This window comes from Mus musculus, chromosome 1 (genome assembly GCF_000001635.26).
Source record: "Mus musculus strain C57BL/6J chromosome 1, GRCm38.p6 C57BL/6J".
Taxonomy (NCBI): Eukaryota; Metazoa; Chordata; class Mammalia; order Rodentia; family Muridae; genus Mus; species Mus musculus.
This window is the reverse complement of record NC_000067.6, coordinates 26619169-26639010: the sequence shown is the minus strand read 5'-3', so window position 1 is coordinate 26639010 and position 19842 is coordinate 26619169. Positions and strand designations below refer to the sequence as shown.

The 19842-nt window shown below is 38.2% G+C and overlaps 1 long non-coding RNA gene across 6 annotated transcripts in view; it reads right to left on the bottom strand.

Annotated features, from left to right (window-relative positions):
* Nucleotides 1-19353, bottom strand: part of Gm31136 — a 155363-nt gene extending 136010 nt beyond the window's left edge. For all 6 annotated transcript variants that reach the window (XR_001778844.1, XR_001778842.1, XR_001778843.1 and 3 more), the window contains exon 1: nucleotides 19312-19353. This is a non-coding gene — a long non-coding RNA (predicted gene, 31136). The remainder of the gene's footprint in view (nucleotides 1-19311) is intronic.
* Nucleotides 19354-19842: the final 489 nt, after the last annotated feature.

The following is a 19842-nucleotide window of genomic DNA, read 5'->3' as shown; positions in this document are numbered from 1 at the left end:
TATTTATTAGTTCCTTCCAAATTACTTACATATATGCAGTGTATTTGACCATAGTCTTCCCTCCTAGTCTACTTCTGCCTAATTCCACACTCAATACAGTCCTTCTTCCCAAGAAGTCGTCCTTTACTTGCTATGCTTGGCCACTGCATTAATTGGCATTGCCTGCAAAGGATGTGTGTGTTGGTGGGCTACCCTAGTAAAGGTAATCTATTACCTGCTACACCACTGAGGAAAATGACTCCCTCTCTCTCTCAGCAAGGTCAACTGCCTAGAACTTCTCCCCCATACATGAGAAATTGTTGGTTGGGCCAAAAAGTTTATCTTTATGTCGGTAGAAAACTGAGCTATGAAGGGGGAAAAAAAAAGTACAATGAAATTAGCATTCCACAGTTATTATAATTACCTTAGATTTTAAATTAGCATAAATGCACAAATATCAAGAGATGCTCAATGGAAAGCTTTAGAGCAAAAGTATTCTGAATTGACGTTCACATTTAAAGTTTGCATTTTCATCTTACTGAAAAAAAAAATAGCTTTGCCTTAATATGATGAATATGTTCATAAATAAATGGATAAAAATAAAGATTTGTGCATCAAGTATCAGCACATACATTCCAATTAACTTCAAATCATGAAAACAATTCTAGACTTATGTTGATTTCTTTTTAAAATGTATGTCTGAGTTGAAACAATTGATGATATAAGATTCAAATTCTTATATATTTGTAGGACAAGATGTTAAATTTCATTTAGTTGTATATTATTCATATAGAAATTCGTAAGTAGAAAAATGAAGAGTTACATGAGATTACTAATATTGTTTTCTATTTTAGTTATTTTTAAGTCCAAATTAAGTGAGCAAATAATTGATTAGATCTAATGAGAAGCTTAAGTTCGATTCCTCAATATCAGCTGTCAATGACGTCAAATAAATTTTGAGGTAATATTAAATATTGAGTAAAAGCCATAAACTCTACTCACAAGCAGGATTTATCATTTCTTTGAAGGCATTAAGGGATTAAATTGTGCCAGGAAATGTTCTTGAACCCAAAAGACAACCAAGGAGCAATTGTGTTAGGGACTCTTTATTCAAGTTCAAACTTGGCCTCCCTGCCAACCCTGAAACAGCAGAAAGATGGAGCCCTGAACCTAGTTTTAGGCAAGCATTTATAGAGGCAAGAAAGTGGTCTCTTGCTGGGTACACATCTGATTATGGGGCCACTATGGCCTTTAACATATTTGGCTGGTGCTGGGAGCCAAACCATAAACTTAACTTCTGCTTTCCTCCTGAGTGGTGTTTGTTTGGCTTATTACTTCAGGGGTGCAGATCTGTTGGGGAAATATCCTGGAAACTTGTTAAATACAGGTCTTGTTGGGAGTAACCTGGAACCTGGTGCTAGTTGCCAGTCTGTTAGTTTACGTGAGTTTAAATTTAGGTTGGGTTGTCTAAGATAGAGTCTAAACCCCCAAACATTAGTCTCTCAAAAGAAGTACAGGGTGAATGTCTGTAGGGTGAGGACCTCAGGTAGAGGGCACAGCATGTTTGCAAGGGCTAGGGAAGAGATCTTCCTGCTGCAGGAGAAGAGCTGAGGTGGAAGGAGCAAAGAGAGGCCAGAGAATTGATGAAGCTGCTTCAAGATGAAGGACCAAAGACCTTGTACCATGAGTCATATGGATACCATGTTTCTCGGGATGAGTTACTAACGCCTACCTGTACCCTGGGGTAGAAAGGACCTCAGAGAATCCTAGTGCAACAGAGAGCACCCCAGCTATTTAAAGTATGAATTCAGCTAGCTCCACAGTGGCAGTTCTGGGAGTTAAGATCACACCTTCAGACTACAGATATGCTTTAAAGATGATGTGGAGAGAAGTAAGTGATAGACTGTCTGAGTTTGGGTTTCATCATCTTTAAAACAATAACTTTAAAATTGCAAGCCTACTCACTTTAGGTCCTTGTTTGTTGACATTGATTTTTATAAGTAATAACTACCTTTTACAGCTTTCCTGCTAAAATGAAACGACTGTTATGATTCAATAACTGGGAAAAAAAAGCAATAATTCAGTTCATGACGGAGACACCTCCCAAATGAAAAATGGAAACCTAAGCATGACAGGGTAACAGCAATAAGCACAGGAGGAGTGGACAACCAAAGCGAAACCACTTCATACTACGGTTAGTTTAACACTAATTCACTTGCATTAAGATGACAAATTTTCCATAAGTCCTCTTTATTTAAGAAAATCTGCTTAATTTTCCTGTGTACTCTACTTTAGCCTTCCTCTAGGATTTCTCCATATGCCTTCTGGGAAAGATACAAAGATATTTATTACTTGAATTTCTTTACTTAATGAGTTTTCTAATTTTTATAGCTTATACCTACTTTACCTGTCAGACAAATCCTGATTTTAAAATCCCTCCTTCGTAATTGTCTTTCACAAGTAGCCCAGAGAGCAATGTGTATTTATTAAACTACTTGAAATATCACTTTTTACCACTTATTATGATGTGATATCTTTGGAAGTTACATACTAATTTGTACGCCCTATTTCCTAATGGATCATAATTAGGCTGCAATACAACAAAAGAACCCTCGCTATATATTTGATTTGTAGCATTAAGTATCTACATTTGTATTTTTTTTACCTCTTAGAATGAAAGATTGAGAAACTTAATAAATCAGAATATTAGGGCAAACATCGTATCTGTCTGGTTTGCTATCCACCACACTGTGTTCACTCAGCGACTCTGTCTGCTTCAGAGAGCATTTCAAAGTGCATGGCAGTGGTTTGTGTCTGCGATGCCTCATTAGGTACCCATAGGACTTTCATCTTCCCTTACATCCTCCCTTACATTCCTAGGACTCATCAAATCTCTTAATTGTGTGCTTATTTGCTGGATTTGCCAACTCCTCAGTTATTGAGCATTTTATTTAGTTAGAAGGGATCTTGATCGTTTGGATCTTCCACAAAATATCACATTGGTGCACTATATTGATGACATTATGCTGATTGGACCAAGTGAGCAGGAAGTAGCAACCACTTTGGACTCATTGGTAACACATATGCGTATCAGAGGATGGGAAATAAATCCAACCAAAATTCAAGGACCATCTACCTCAGTGAAATTCTTAGGAGTCCAGTGGTGTGGGGCATGCAGAGATATTCCTTCTAAGGTGAAAGATAAGTTATTGCACCTGGCCCCTCCTACAACCAAGAAAGAAGCACAATGTTTAGTGGGTCTATTTGGATTCTGGAGACAACACATCCCTCACTTGGGTGTGTTACTTAGGCCTATTTAACAAACAAAAAGTAATGGACAAAAGATAAAAGACACATACATGTATGAGGTAAAGCTTTAAGAAAAGACAATAAATTGCATACAGGAAAGGCTCTGTCATATAGAGGCATTTTTCCTATCTTACTTCTGAAGTAAGTACCCTACTGTTAACTGCTTCTTGTGTTCGATTCTGCTCAATGCTTGATTACAAGGAGTCCTGTGAGCCAAAAGAAAACCTGTTCTCTTTAAAATATAACTAAAGTTGAAATCATAAGGCTACATGCATTTTTTAAAATTCCACAAAAAGCAAATTACATTTACAGTTGTCAATAATCAGCATATGTGGGGAAAAGTACAGCAAATGGAAAGACAAAAGCAAAATGCAGAAACAGGGTGGAAGAAAATGAAGATAGAAACAGGAAAATAACTCACCAAAAGCCATGAGATGAGTGAGCTGAAAGGAGTGTACATCACTACACTTCATAGCATGGACCATTAAGAATCACAAGATATACTATGTGTATCTCGAAGAAGGAATTCCAGGATGTGGTACAGGCAAACTGAAACTAGCTCACAAGGTGTCTTATGATTATTTTTTAATCATTATGGAATAATTTGAGCTTGTGATATATAAAGGGAGGACTTTTTCCTTTTCTGTAGTATATATGTAAATATTTCTGTATATTCACATAGTTGTGGGCACACATACATGTAGGTGATGTTTGTGTGTAATGGAGAAAACACATTATTGCTAGGTAACTTTTTTCTTCTCTCCACTGTATCTATTGATGCAGGATCTTTTATTAAAATCTAGATTTTTTGTCACTTCAGCTAACTAGCATGACCAAGGCTTCCCTTGTTCGCACTTCTGAGCCACTGCCCTAGCAGACTTTTATGTGGGTGTTGGTGGTCTTCAGGGCCTCATATTGTGCAGCAATTTCATTATATACTGAGTAATCTCTCCAGCCCTGAACTTGTGTTTTCTACACTACAGAGAATTACTCTTTGAAAGCTTACATTTTAAATCACCCAAATCAATACATGGTTTTTCCCCCTTGAGTTTGATTGCAATTGGCATTTACACATTCTAGAGTCAACACGCTGCTCTGAGGGTACTGCTTTAGAAGAGAAAACTACATTTTATTCTCTAGGAATTGGCTCACTCTACTCTCATTTCATCTAAATGGTTGGTTAAGCCCAAACATGTACTGACTACATTTTATCTACCTCTCTAATCTCATGAAAAGTGTTTCCTAGCACATGGGATGATGCTGTGCAGAACTACTGTGTGTGTGTGTGTGTGTGTGTGTGTGTGTGTGTGTGTGTGTGTGTGTGTGTAGTTTTCTTTCCATTACAGACTGTATCAACAGTATTTAAAAGTGTTCAATGCTTCCATGATAGCATAGAAAACTCAAATTGCCTTGATTTAAAATGTCATCCAGGAGAAAAAGCCAGAATTTATAGCCTGTGAGACCCGTGCACATCCAGCTAATCACAGTCGGTACTTTCGAGGTCAGCATTCATAGTTGAGTCTGAATCAATATTAATATTGCTTCCCGGCACTTAGTATATGAAAAATGTTTTCCATCAAAGGAGGCATTTCTTTGCCATTTATTAAAGAGTAGTTAGTTGTCTGCTCTTTCCTTGGATGTTATAGATAGTGCAGAAATGGTTCAGCTTATATGTTTGTAGTTTAGGAGAAGTTCTTTTAAAAGAAGATATTTTAACTTTAATGATTGTGAAATCTCTAGTAAGATCATTTTCGTTTACTCCAGTCTGTGTCTTCCATAGAAGTATAAGGTGGTTGAAGCATACTAGCATTCTGGTCGATGTGAAGATCTCACTAAGTCCAATGGATTCTGCATTGATAAATATTACAGAAATCCAGTTAAGATGGCCTCTATTGTTCCTTGAGTTAAGGAGTGATGCAGTTCTGAGTCATTCTCCATTATGAAACCAGGCAGGTTCCATGGGGCATCATGTCCAATCTAGTTTAGAGATACCGCCTCCTTCTGAGTTTGCATGATGACCCCAGAAGGAATTGTTACCATGGGTGCCGAGGCAGTAGGATAATTACTTCAGTAAGCACTTGCACTACTTTGCGCTGACTTTTCCATACTTCACCACATACAATCAGATTTATTCATCACTATTCTCTTTCAGCACTATTTCATGAGTAAAGAATTCAGAGAAAAGGGAAAATATCCGACAATTCTTTTTTGTCAGTTTAAACCTCAGACCATTCGAAATAATTAATATTATTCAGTACATTAAATCTACAAGTATAGCTTAGAAACAAATCCACATTTCTTATTTTTTTTTTTTATTTACATTCCAGACCTGCCCTCTTCCGGTCCCCCTCACAGAGTTCCTCCTCCTTCCCCTCCTCCCTTCTCTTCTGAGAGGGTGAAGTCTTCTTGTCTCTCCTCCACCACAACCTGGAGCATTAAATCTCTGCAGGATTACATGCATCTTCTCCCACTGAGACCACGAAATGCAACCTTGCCAGGAAATAGACACCACAGCAAGCTACAGCTTTAGGATTCTCAGCTGCAAATCTGCTACATATGTGCCAGGGTCTTGGTCCAGCCTGTGTATGCACTTTTGCTAGTAGCTCACTCTCTGAAAGCTCTAAGAGAGAAACTGATTAGTTCACTCTGTTGCTCCACTTCCTGGGGATGTGGAGTTCCTATTCCCTTCTGGGCCCACAATCCTTCCTTCTATTCTTCCATAAGAGTCCCCAAGCTCCATCCACTGTTTGGCTGTGGGTGTCTGCATCAGTCTGAGTCAGTTGGTGAGTGAAGCATCTCTGTGAACAGCATATTGCAATCATAACAGAGTATCATTAATAGTGTCAGGGATCAGTGCTTGCACATGGGATTGGTCTCAAATTGGGCCAATTACTGGTTGGCCATTCCCTCAGTCTCTCCACATCTGGTAGGCAGGACAAAGTGTGCAGGTGGCTTGGATTCCTTACCCCTCCCCTGGGGGTCCCGCCTAGTTACAAGAAGTGAGGTCTTCAGGGTCCGTGTCCCCACTGTTTGGCATCTTGGCTAAGGTCACCACATTGATTTATGGAAGCCTCCCTCATCCCAGGTCTCTATGACTTCCTAGAAATCTCCCTACCTTCAGACCCCATCCCTGATCTCAGAAGCTGCAAATTTCTATTCATTCTCCTTCCCCTCGGGGCTTCGCTGACAAACCTGTATTTCTTATTCTTCACTATATTGTACAGTGACGGTGGGGCAAATATCCTAGTTTGAGCTTGCTGGAGATTAGAAAATTAGAAATTAGTTCCATATCACTTATGCTGCCAAGAATTTTCCCAACTGCCCTTGAGTTTCCTCCACTGATACAACATGCATGTTTATCGTTTAATCTGAGTCCTTATTAATTAGTAAGAGATGTTACCTCGTGTCCTCATTTGCTCTCAGTCAAACTTTTTATTTAAGAGAAAGTGAAAAACAAACAAACAAACAAAACCTAAAGATCTTTGAGCTTTGCTTGGAGCTATGGTTTTCGGCATAGTTTGGGGTCTCGGAACTTAAAGTTTAGCCTCATCCTTTTCTTACAACATTTTCTAGCACTTTAAGAACACTCCACTCTTGTTCAGAGTAAAACTACTTTTATTAGTTTCTTTGTTTACAGAAGGTCTTATTATGAAGCCTAGGTGAGCTGTAACTCAAATTCTTACTGTCTGCGTCTTTGGAATGATGGAATTAGAGGTGAATATTAATATGCCTGGAAAAGATATTGTCTTTTTGATCAATTTATTAAAGCAACACTTCCAATTTATACAAAGTGATTTTAGCTGAACGTCAAGATATGTCCCTCCACCCTGGCACCAGAAATTGAATTCTCAATGCTAATGCAAATCATTTGGGGAATACAACTGAGAATTATCCTAGATATGGTTTTCAGCATATATTTTCTTTCAGGGTGTTTGTATAATGCAAGCACAGAAACAAACTGAGTATGTCTATTTAATAGACTCTCTGACTGTCCTGTCTTTCTATTATGGGAGACGAGAGCTGTCAGGGAGCAGACACTGAAAGGAAGCATGCTGTTCTCTGCTCAGTGATGTAGGAAAAATCTTGGACAGAAGGGCCGGCATCAGACAACAGCACAGCTAGCATGGAGTGGGAAGACAATTAATTTCTCAGATGCTAATTCCAAGTCCCAAAGAAGAAAGAAAGAAAACAATAGAACTCCAGGCGTGTTGTAAACATCAGAGAGATGGTAGACAATCAAAAAAGGACAGACATAAAAACCAGAAACAAATTTTCAGTTCCCTTCATGCTCCATCTGACTGCAAATGGCATTGCATTGTAACCTGATTTCTATTAATTAATTAATTTATTTATTTATTTACTCATTCATTTTGATAAGGGAAGAAATATTTGATATTTCTAGCCAAATCAATCATTCATCTTCTTTACCCAGCATCCTACTTGGATGAAATTTCTATGTCAGGAAGGAAGATTGTCCTTACAAGTTAAATCAGTGATTAGTTAAATCATCCCAATTCAACATTAATTTTCAAAAGCAAAATAAATGACAAAGTCCCCTAACACAGGTTTTTGAAGAAAATGTCTCAGGATAAATGAACTTTTCAGGCTACGTTTATAACAGGAGTTACTACACAAGTGCTTTCAATTTCCAGGTGCCTTTCCCCTCAGCATCCTGTTATCATCATAGAAACACGGAGGAGGGGATGGGATAGGAGCTTGCAGAGGTGAACCTGGAAGGGAGATACCATCTGAAATTTAAATAAATATATTAGCTTTTGCAGAAATGTAACCATGTTTGTGCTTTTAAAAAAGGATTTATTTTACTTTTAGTGACAGTGTGTATGTGTTAAAGTGGATATATACAGGGGACTATGAAGGCAAAAGAGGGTGTTGGAATCCCTTGGAACAGGAGTTACAAGAGGTTGTAAACTAGCCTGCCTGGGTTCTGGAACCAAACTCAAGTCCTCTGGAAAAGCATCAAATATTTTTAACCACTGAGAAATCTTTCCAGCTCTACCATTTTGCTTTATTGTGAAGCAATAAGCAACTATGCCTACATTCTATTATAAAAGTAACATCCAAAAAAAAAAAAATCAAACAAAACAGGTGTGTGAATCAATGAATTCTCCACTACTCTTGTCCTGCTTAAATGCCACCATAACACCAGATAGGAAGAGAGAGAGAGAGAGAGAGAGAGAGAGAGAGAGAGAGAGAGAGAGAGAAAGAGAAGAGAAGAGAAGAGAAGAGAAGAAGAAATAAAGAAAAGAAGAGAAGAGAAGAGAAGAGGAGGGGAGGGGAGGGGAGGGGAGGGGAGGGGAGGAGAGGAGAGGAGAGGAGAGGAGAGGAGAGGAGAGAAGAGAAGAAGAGAAGAGCTTTGGTTGAGAGTTATAATGGCCACCTCCAGAAGAAATCATAACCTAGATGTCTCTGTGTCCCATCAGAAGAGAATCGTAATATATAAAGAAACCTTTGGAGGGGGAAGATAAATGTACATTCTACCCAAAGATCTACTCACTGAAGGCAGACAGGAAAGGCTTTTTTGAAAACACACAGATATCAAATTTACATAGCCCATATTGATGAATGTTCCTTCTTTTCCTTTCTTCTAACTCTTACTAATGTTCTCTGTAAAAAAAAAAAAAAATGTGGTGATGGGCTGTGGACTTAGCTCAGTGGTACAGCACTTGGCTAGCAAGCTTAAGGCCCTGGGTTCAGCCCTCAGCTCTGGAAAAAAAATATGTGGTGACATCTGAGATTCAAGCTGTTCTGTACATAAATCTTATAAGGACAGCAATAGAGGAACCACAGAAGGAAGAATTCATAGTCACTCTTTCTGATCATTACAGGATTACAAATGATCATATTCTTATTTTGGAGTCTCTTCTCTTCCGTGGCAATAATCATTTCAAATACTAAGTGATTCAAACCAGAAGCCAATCAGTTCATTCTGAAAGCCACAAAAAAGCATGCCATTTTGAACTTAATCTAGCCAACTATTTTTTTTAAATAGTTTACACAGATAATCTGTGCATAATTTTATAATATAGAAACTGACTCACTAAAGTTGTTAACTACACAGTAACCATTATCAATGTCCCTTTTACTAGTGAAGTCAAAATGGCTGTGGTTTGTATATTTCAAGGTAAGTATGTCAGTGGTTAAGGCATTACTGTGCCACAAATTTCAAAATTTCAAACTAATTCATTGTGTAGTGTGCTTAAATCAACGTAATCTGTTGTTGGGCATTGTGCTATACACAGGCAGTCTGATTTCTAGTTGAGCAGAGGTCTGAACCCCTGAGTGGTGATAATTCACCTACATAGCACAGTAGGCGTTCCCTCATGCTCCTGGAACTCTGGCTCCTGTTGAAGTTACCACCCCCACAGCCCCACAGAAGTGTGGTTAGTAGTCACATAGATGATGTCCCAAGCTTCTGACCTTCAGGCTAGACTCCTCCCCAGTTACCTAGCAACAGTAAAGATAACAGCACACCATAAGAGGGGCTGCTTGGCCCCACCTCACTCTCTTACTTCTTACTCCCCTTACTCTCCTCTACTCCTCTACTCCTCTGCTCTTACTCTCTTACTCTCTCTCCCTCTTACTCTGGCCTTTCTCTCTCTCTTCCCACCTTTTCTCTTTCCCCCTGCCATTCTATAATAAAGCTCTAAAACCATATACTGTCTCTGTTCATCAAGACCTGCTGCTCTTGGACAATGGGATAGGCTTTCCTCTAATGAGCTGTTTCTTTCCTTTTCCTTTCTTTTCTTTTCTTTTTTTAAATTTCTTCTAAATTTTATTTATTTATTTATTTATTCATTCACTCATTCAATCATTCACATGGCTTCCTTTTATTTACAAGACCAGATTAACTTCAGTATTTTTCCCACTTTTTTTATTAGATATTGTCTTCATTTACATTTCAAATTCCATCCCAAAAGTCCCCTATACCCTCCCTCTGCCCTGCTCTCCTACCCACTCACTCCCAATTCTTGGCCCTGGTGTTCCCCTGTACTGGGGCATACAAAGTTTGCTAGACGAAGGGGCCTCTCTTCTCAATGATGGCCGACTAGGCCATCTTCTACTACATATGCAGCTAGAGACACAAGCTCTGGGGGTAACGGTTAGTTCATATTGCTGTTCCACCTATAGAGTTGCAAACCCCTTCAGCTTCTTGGGCCCTTTCTCTAGCTCCTCCATTAGGGGCCCTGTGTTCCATCTTATAGCTGACTGTGAGCATCCACTTCTGTATTTGCCAGGCACTGGCAAAGCCTCACACGAGACAGCTACATCAGGGTCCCTTCAGCAAAATCTTGCTGGCGTATGCAATAGTGTCTGCATTTGGTGGCTGATTATGGGATGGACCCCTGGGTTGGGCAGTCTCTGGATTGTCCATCCTTTCATCTTACCTCTCCTGGGTATATACCCAGAAGATATTCCAACTGGTAATAAGGACAAAGATACAACTTCCAAAACAAGAAAATCAAGAAGGAAGACCAACATGTGGATACTACATCCTTCCCTAGAATAGGGAATAAAATATTAATGAGCCGTTTCTAATTTCAGGATGGAAGGCCTTCCTGTGTTATAATCAAGGTCCGCTGTGCTTACTCTCCCCTGCATGGGAGCCTCTCTCCCTCAGCCCTCTCTCCTATAACCCAGGGGCTACAGAGTGTTATCCTGGGTTCCCGGTCAGGGGCTGCCCCTTGTCCACCCCCCACCCCCAGCCCTATCCAGTGGGGTCAGTGGCTTAGATGCCAACCTGGGGCAGAGTGGAAAGTGTCAGGTAGCCCTCCTGAGTTTGCCTGCTGTGAGCATAGGAGAAACTCTGGCTGGATGTGGGCTATCCTCCCTCCCCCTCCTTCCCCTACCCCCTTTTAGTTCCCATAATCTGTCAGTCCTGAGTTTATTCTAATCAATTACAGAATACTAATGCCAACATGGAGTTAGCTCCACAATTCTAAGGGTTATTGTTAAATCTTGGAAAAGGTGGGAGGGTATCTAGAATCACTAAATGCATTAAAACTTCTGCTAATAGCTGCTATTCATTGTGTTGTGAAACTTTATACTCTTTGATACAATTATCTCATATCAATTTTCTTCACTGTCATGTAGATGACATTTCAAAGGTGATATCATGAGTATGTGATATTCATTTTCTTCCCCTTAGGAAATAGACACTGGATGGCCTTTTGTTCAGTCTTGATCAATCCCATATGAAGGCACCAAACCCTGACACTATTACTGATGCTTATGTCTTGCTTACAAACAGGAACCTAGCATGGCTGTCCTCTGCGAGGCTCTGCCAGCAGCTAACTGAGACAGATACAGATACTTACAGTCAACCATTGAACTGAGGTCCAGGACCCCTATGGAAGAGTTAGGGGAAGGACTGAAGGAGCTGAATTGGATGGCATCCCCATAGGAACAACCAAAGTATCTACTAGCCTGGGCCCATTATACTTGTCAGAGACTAAGCTACCAATCAAAGAGCATACATGGGTTTGTCTGTGGCCTCCAGTACATAAGAAGCAGAAGACTGCATTGTTTGGCCTCAGTGGGAGAGGATGTGCCTAATCCTATAGAAACTTGATGCCCCAAGGAAGTTCTCACATGCTGGGAGGTAGTGGGTCAGGAGCACTCCCTCAGAAGGGAATGGGAGGAGGATGGGGCAAAGAACTCAGGGTGGAGAGACCAGGAAGTGGGGCAACATTTGGAATGTAAATAAAATAATTTAATAAAAAAAGAAAATAAGCAACAGCATGCTGATAGTTGTTTTTAACAATGTCTCGACTAATGTGACATTGTTATACTTGATTTTATTTTAGTGGTACATTAATACTCACCTCAGGCAACTACTACATTTCAGCACTAGCTTCATGCATCATCACACACTGAAGGTGTTTATTAAGAGATCATTAAAATACCCATGTCATGTGCTTCTTAGGAATATATTTACAATATGTGTGTGCATGTTCCTGACAAGTTGTCACTTGGGGAAGGACCATTAATTAAACTGATCATAAATAATCCAAGTCCTGCTATCAGCATTATAAAAGGTGAAACGAAGCACTTTCTGTAAATATTGCATGTGTTCATCATCTTCCTATGTCTGTCTGTACATATAGGCTCATCTTTTTTTTTTTTTTTTTTGACTATGTCTCAGTAATCAGCATGAGCTTAATGTACTTCCTAGACCTCCTATAAGAAAATGACATTTAATTAATGAGATTCTTGAGAAACGTATAGGTATAAACATCTCTTCGCTTCTTATTCATTGATGTTTATAAAATCTAAAATATGATTCTGATGTGTTGTATAAATAGAATGTCATCAGAAATTATAAAGTGTTCATTGACAATGTTGGTATACAGTAAAAGTTTAACACAATATGCTTAGTATATGTCAAATTTTAAAACATTTGATGAGTTCAGATAAGATATATATCATATATATCACATATCATATATATATAATCTATCTGTTTGGTTTTTCAAGACTGGGTTCATTTGTTTAGCTCAGGCTCTCCTGGAACTCACTGTTCCTTCACAAGTGACAACTTGTCAGGAATATGCACACACATATTGTAAATATATTCCTAAGAAGCACATGACATGGATATTTTAATGATCTCTTAATAAACACCTTCAGTGTGTGATGATGCATGAAGCTAGTGCTGAAATGTAATAGACCAGACTGGCCTCAAACTCAGAGATATGTCTGCCTCTGCCTCTGCCTCTGCCTCTGGAATGCTCGGATTAAAAGCACATACTATCACAACCTGGCTGATAGAGTTACTGTAATTTTATTGCAAGTGTTGATATATGTTTCTTATTGATGGTACAGTGCATAAAAGTAATTTGGGTATCATAAGTAGAGGTCTTTTATAACAATCACTTCATATTTATTATAGATTGGACCATAACATTTGTTAAATCATATATTATGTAATAGTGTGTGTCTTTCTATATAATTATTGTGCCATACAAGCAGGCTACCATGGGATAACTGAAGATCTATTTTCCAGATCAAATATACATCTACTTTTTCATTGGTTGCTGTAAATAAAAATTGCTTCCATGTAAAGTTGTCTTTTGTGGCAGAGATTTCGAGTTATATATTAGAATATAAGAAACTTATTGTAGGTATTTCCACTGAAGAAAATGACACTTCTCCTCCCAGCAACAACTGATTGCCCACAGACAGACACTCAGGAAGGAATATGGTCTCTCAGTCCCTCCCCAGTCTGTGATGAAATGTTGAGGTGCCTAATCTTGTGCAGGTCTAGTGAAATGAGCAGAGCTGTTAAAGTCAGCAGTTTTTAAAGTGTTCTCCACTCAAACCCCTCATGTGAAATTTTCCCTAATTAAACATGATAACATTTTGGCAAATGAACAGGAGACTAATTCTTCTACTCAATGAAATACTGTTTCTTGAGCCTTTGGGGAATGGTGAGTAAGCCAGCCCTATATTTTCATCCAAATATACATTTTGTTTTGTGTTGTTTCAATTCTTTCTTGCCTTTGCAATGTCGGATTGCTCATCCTGAAGAAAGATTGAAGACCAGATTAGATATGCTTTGTTTTGGTGGGACAGCAGTTGGGTTCTAGTGATGGAAAATGAGGAAATATCTAGAAAGCCAGTCTACTCCCATGCATATGTGACTGCTATTGATAGACTGCAAAGAATGGATAATAGTGAAAACAGTGAAAGGAAGACTTAGACTACTGTAAATGTCTAAGAGCCTTTCCCCAAGGCCCGTATTCATTCATCAGGGGAGTCCCGTGTGTAAATGGAACCAGCTTGTCTTAGCACATCACATTCAGTCACTGATTCAGTGTAGCCCTCGAGAAAGTATAGGCTTAAGATGGCAGTACTCGGAAGTCATTAGTCACTTAAGCAGCCCCAGTCAGGGATATTATAGCTGTAAGGGACACCCATGGGATTGTATGTTCAGATATTGTTTAAAAGTGAAATTCCTATTTTTAGACTGCAGCACCATTTTCTGAAATTAACTGGTATATACCAGTGCCATGGTTAATGCTTTTAGTTTTGAAATCATGATTGAAATGGATAGCTATTCTGGCTTGTTTGTATCAATGGATAATATCTATGTGCTGTATACAGACATATGAGGAGGAAGAGTTGAAAATAATAATTTGTTCCTGGATCTTGAAATGGTGTAAGGGGCAGATGTGTTGGTAAGAGAGAAACAGGTGAAATGAAGGTCCCAGAGAAGTACAGACACTGAATGTTCACTGTCGCCAAGGCACCCAAGGGGTCAGTGACCCCAGTTCCTTTCTCTGGAAAATTCTAAGAAGAACATTCACTGATGATGAAATATGATAGTTTTGTTTTGTTTTATTTTGTTTGTTTTAGTTGTGTTTTGCTTATGAGAAAGAAATCACGCAGAACTCCTTGAGAGTGGGATGGTTGTTGAACATATTAAAACCCCAAGACATAGGAGGCTAGAGAGATGGCACAGTGTTTATGAGCACTGACTGCTCTTCCAGAGGTCCTGAGTCCAACTCCCAGTAACTACATGATGGCTCACAACCATCTGTAATGGGATCCTATTCCCTCTTCTGGTGTGTCTGAAGACAGTAACAGTATACTCATTTAAACCAACCAACCAACCAAATAAAAATATAAGAATAAGACATGGAAAGCTTCCCCTCTAAAAATCTGCTATCAATAAGGGGTCTTCTTAAACTTTAAATAAGCGTGATCTTTTGTTATTGTTATTTTATTGTTGTTTTATCACTAAGGAAGGAGACTAGGTCTTCTAAATGGGCTGTCATATAGGGAATGGGCTCATCAGTCCAGTTCTTTCAACCACAGATCCCGAACGAGATGTGCACTGTCTCTCCATTTCAGTGATAGCATTAGGGATCCAGCACATGCCTCTACAAACCTGTGATGTATCTGATCATACATAGATTTTCTGTATTTTGTGCTTATTAAATTTCTGTGTTAAGAAGAAAAACAAGACAAAACACCAACCTAAATCAGTGTATCTGGCAAGACAGTTCTGGCCATGGCAAATGGCTGACAGAACCAAGAACATGTGGCCATAACTAAACTGCTTGTTTTCATAGGGTATGTTTGAACTTTTTTATACGTTTTCTTTCTCCTACTCTTAATGGCACCTATAAAAATGGGAAACCACAGTGAGTTTTTCTAATGAAGTATATGGCAGCTGTTAGTATAGCATTTGACTTATTACTAGCCATATAGAATAACCAAGCTAGAAAATAGTTAATCCAATAATTCATACCTTCCAAAATTAGCCATTCTTAATATGAGAAACGCTGTCATTTCAAATCTTTAACTCAAGATGGTCTGTGTCCTTTCAGAGTACATGTATCATAAAATCTGTATTTAAATTATTCAATTTGGAAACAAGACACAAAGTTCGTCCTTGTTTAATTCATTGTCAACTATATGTCCTATTGCATGCTGCCAACATACTAGCATTCTACACACATAGTACTTTTTAAATTAATGCTGAAGAGACAGTGAGCCCATTTGTCATGTATTGAAAAATTAAAATACATAGACAACTCAGTAATAGATTCAGAGCGAACTACATGAATTGGTTAAGAATGCCGGTATATCTATAGGAAATGGCTGAATTGTTTCCCACAAATTGACAACATCATTTTAATTAGGTAAATTTCATCGATGCCACACTTACTCTATCAAGTCTATAACTCCTCATAGTGCCACTTCCTATGGTCTAAGCCTACAAACACATGTGTCTTTGGGGACCATTTCTATTCAAACCACCAAAGATGACCATTTTCTTCAGGCTGCAGACAACAATGTCAACATTTACTACAATATACTATGATCTTAATCTTGACACCTCTTAATTTTTGGCCTGAAGGAGATGGTACTATGTGGTTAGGGGTTAGAAGGTAACTAAATTTGGGGTAAGGTCAGTGAATAATGTCTTTATGAGAGAGATTTCAGAGACTGGAGATGGCAGTCATTGAAATACAGCTAAAAAAATGCATGAGTCCCTGAGTTCAGTTCCAGGAACACACAAAGGAAACTGTGTGCACACTTTTAATCTGCAAGGTGAGAAGTTGGAGACAATTAAATCCCAGGCCCTAAACAAGCAGTCAAATTACCCTAAATAGGATGTTCTAGGGTGAGAGATCCTGTCTCAAAAACAGGTTTATGGCTCCTAAGGTATGACAGTTGAGATTAATATCTGGCCTGTACACAATCCTCCAACCACAAACACATAAGGTCCTGTTGATGCCGTTTTTTCCAGTTGTGCCACATAAGAATAGGATTAGCATAAATCTGAATCATTCTGACCAATGAGTCAGAAAGTCAGGCTTTGACAAACATAAGGCATGGATGGGGTGGAGGAAGTGGGAGGAAGGGAGTGAGGGGAAACTGTTGTTGAGTGAATTGTATGACAGAATAATAAATAAGAAGAAAAGAACCATAGTGCTAAAAAAAAGATAGACGATTACACATGTCTGACTCATGCTTGTGATCCAGTGGACTTGTGTCTAGTAAGTGATCAATTAATATTTATTAACAGAATAAATGAATACTATAACAACTGTCATAGTATATTATTAGTACTGAACCAGTATAAAGCAAAATGTACACCATGAAAGAGAATGTGCCTAAAAGTGTAGAATGGACAATCGTCCATGTTTCTGTATAACATTCATTAATGTAGTAGTGATACTTGCAATACTATTAATAGCTCAAAAACATCTAAGAACAAATTACAAATATTAAAAATAGAAAAAAGTCATCACTGCCTCAATACTCGTCTTCTCAATCTCTAGGACTATTAGGGATACATTTCTGCTTTTTGTGACTACTTAGCCTAAAAATTTTGTGATAGAACTCCTAACGTAAGATATCAAAACATGTGAGGAAGAAGAGAGCAACTCTTTGCCGTTTGATCAGCCTACTGTTATTTGTTCATATACAAAGTAAAGTGGTACCGCTATGATCATACTTGTGTTCTTAAATGAGATTATCTGCACAGAAATAATCTCAACAATATTGCAATAAAAATGCTTTTGAGAAAGCAAGGAATGGGGAACGGCTGTTTAAAGAGTGTGCTCTACAATTCTAAGAACCCGAGTTGGCATCCTCTGTGCCCATGTGGGAAGGTGGGTGTGGCAGTAGCTGAATCAGTGAGTTCAGGAAACAGTGAGAGATGCTGCTTCAAATATTAAGATGGAGAGTAGAGGTCTATGATGTCAACCTCAGGCCTCCATATGTAAAGGTTAACTAGCATAACATGTGTGCACACATACCAATAAGAAAACAGAACTCAACTCAGAATCAGTATCTGTTCATTAAATAAAAAAGTATAAACATGCTTTTGCCTACTGCTTTGGAAATAGACTCTTGTAAATATTATATTAACCAAATATATAAGAACATTACTCTAAAATTGCAAATTTAATTAATGTATTGTAAGTTAAAACAAGATATCAAAGACATCATTCCAGGACAAGGGACCCTGAGACTTTTATTTAACAAGTTGTATTGTCAACTTATACAGTGTGGCAATTGGATTCTGTAAAGTTATTTGAAAATTAATAAACACATGAAGAAAAATATTTCCTGGACTAATATTCTGATTTGGTTTCAGAAGTTTGGGCAAGATGTCATTGAATCTTCCTCAGAATATATGCTTCAATTTTCATAAATAGCGCTTTACAATTCTGTGGTATGAATGAAGTACAAGTTTGTATGGCATTGATTTTTTTCTTTTATAAATTTAATTTTACATGTACACATACAGTAATAGTGATTTAATTTTTCCCTTTTCTTCTTTTCTCCCTTTCTTCCTCTCTCTTTCTTTGTTTCTTTCTTTCTCTCTTTCTCTCTTTATTTCTCTCTCTTACTTTCTTTCTTCTTTTTTTCTTCTTTGACAGAGTTTCCTTGTTTAGCCCTGGTTATCCTGGTTATCCCTCAGAAGAGCAGCCTGTTCTAAAACTCAGAGATTTACCAGCCACCCCCTCCCACCACCAAGTGCAGAGATTAAAGGCACCCACTTCCACACCTAGTTAAGAAGCAGTAATTTCTTAAGAGTTGTTTAGGAGTGACAGGTCACATCCTGGTGACCAAAAAGCCTTAATCCCCCTCAGCTTCACTGAAATTTTAGGAAGCATCAATGGGGTCATCAACATGAGCCAGGGTCACATATTTCAGAAAATACTTATCTAAAGATCCGACTGTCCGGTATTTCTGTGTTCCTTTGAGGAATCCAGGCATATCACACTCACACACGTAGGACCAATCCTTTTGAATGAATACAGAAAAGGTAGGATGCCTGCCTCAGAACTTCCTTAAGAGATGAACAGCCTCCTTTAGGAAAGGACTGCCAAGCAAGCACCTACCCCAGCACCCTTCTACACCAAGCACACTCACCTACTCATAATGCCCATCCTTACACACTCCCCAGACACAAGCCCCAGTACTCCAAAGTATTCCACATTTGCTTCAGTGGAATTGAGCTCATTTCTTTTCTATTGTAAGAGCCATGGGGAAAAAGAATAATCTCTTTTATGTGTAGCTGTTATGGTTAAATTTTATTCCACCACTGGGTAAACATAACAACAAAAACATCCACCTAATTTTTCCTGTTTTTTCAGTCATTGAAAAGTAGAAGCTTATGTCAGTTAAACAGAACTGAAGATGTTCAGAAAACAGGCATCATTCCTGGATCACATCAAATGATTTGTATTTGCTTTGTAATTAAATGTAACTACCCAGCAGTCCCTCTGAGACTGAGTATTGTTGAGAAATCAAGTATTGAATCGAACTGCTTCTTTCCTTTGTATATACACATATATTTCAATAGCCAATAAAAAAAAAAACAGCTGGCAAAATAGGAAGGATAACAATCTAGAGTTGTTTACTAGAGATTTGAGAGATAGCATCCAGGGCTCAATAGCTTCCTTTTAAATGTTTAAACCCTTATGAAGAGAGGAACACAGATGAGCCCCACTGTTCATTATTCGGTAGGCTACTTACCACCAAGAGAAATGTTCCATTGTTAATAACTTCAGTTTAAAACCTAAAAAAAAAAAAAAAATCCTGTTTTCTTTCCTGAAAATGTTACATATCAAATGAAATATTAGCTTCTATAGAGAAGAAGAAAAGGTAAGTGGAAATATGCAATTCAATCTGGTTCCAAGGAGATAATGCCAGAGAAAACAGCAAATGAAAATGGATAAATTTCTATGTGGAAATTGTATATTGGGTTGCATTTATTTTTCTGATTGCTAAGTAAATTTATTCTAGGCTACCTGTAGAAGATTTAGAATAAATAGAATCTTCTAGAGAATAGTAAAATAGAGTCATTGATGCATCAATTATGCAGGAGTTAAACAATTGCAGTATACCAGATGTAGCTTAGACTCAGTGAATTCTATGGGAAATGGTTGGAGGAGATCCAGGTTCGAATGGTTTGTACATTAGCATGGTTCATAGAAAAATAAATAAATAAATACATGCATATACACACACACACACGAAACAAATGGCCACTATGATTCCTTCAGT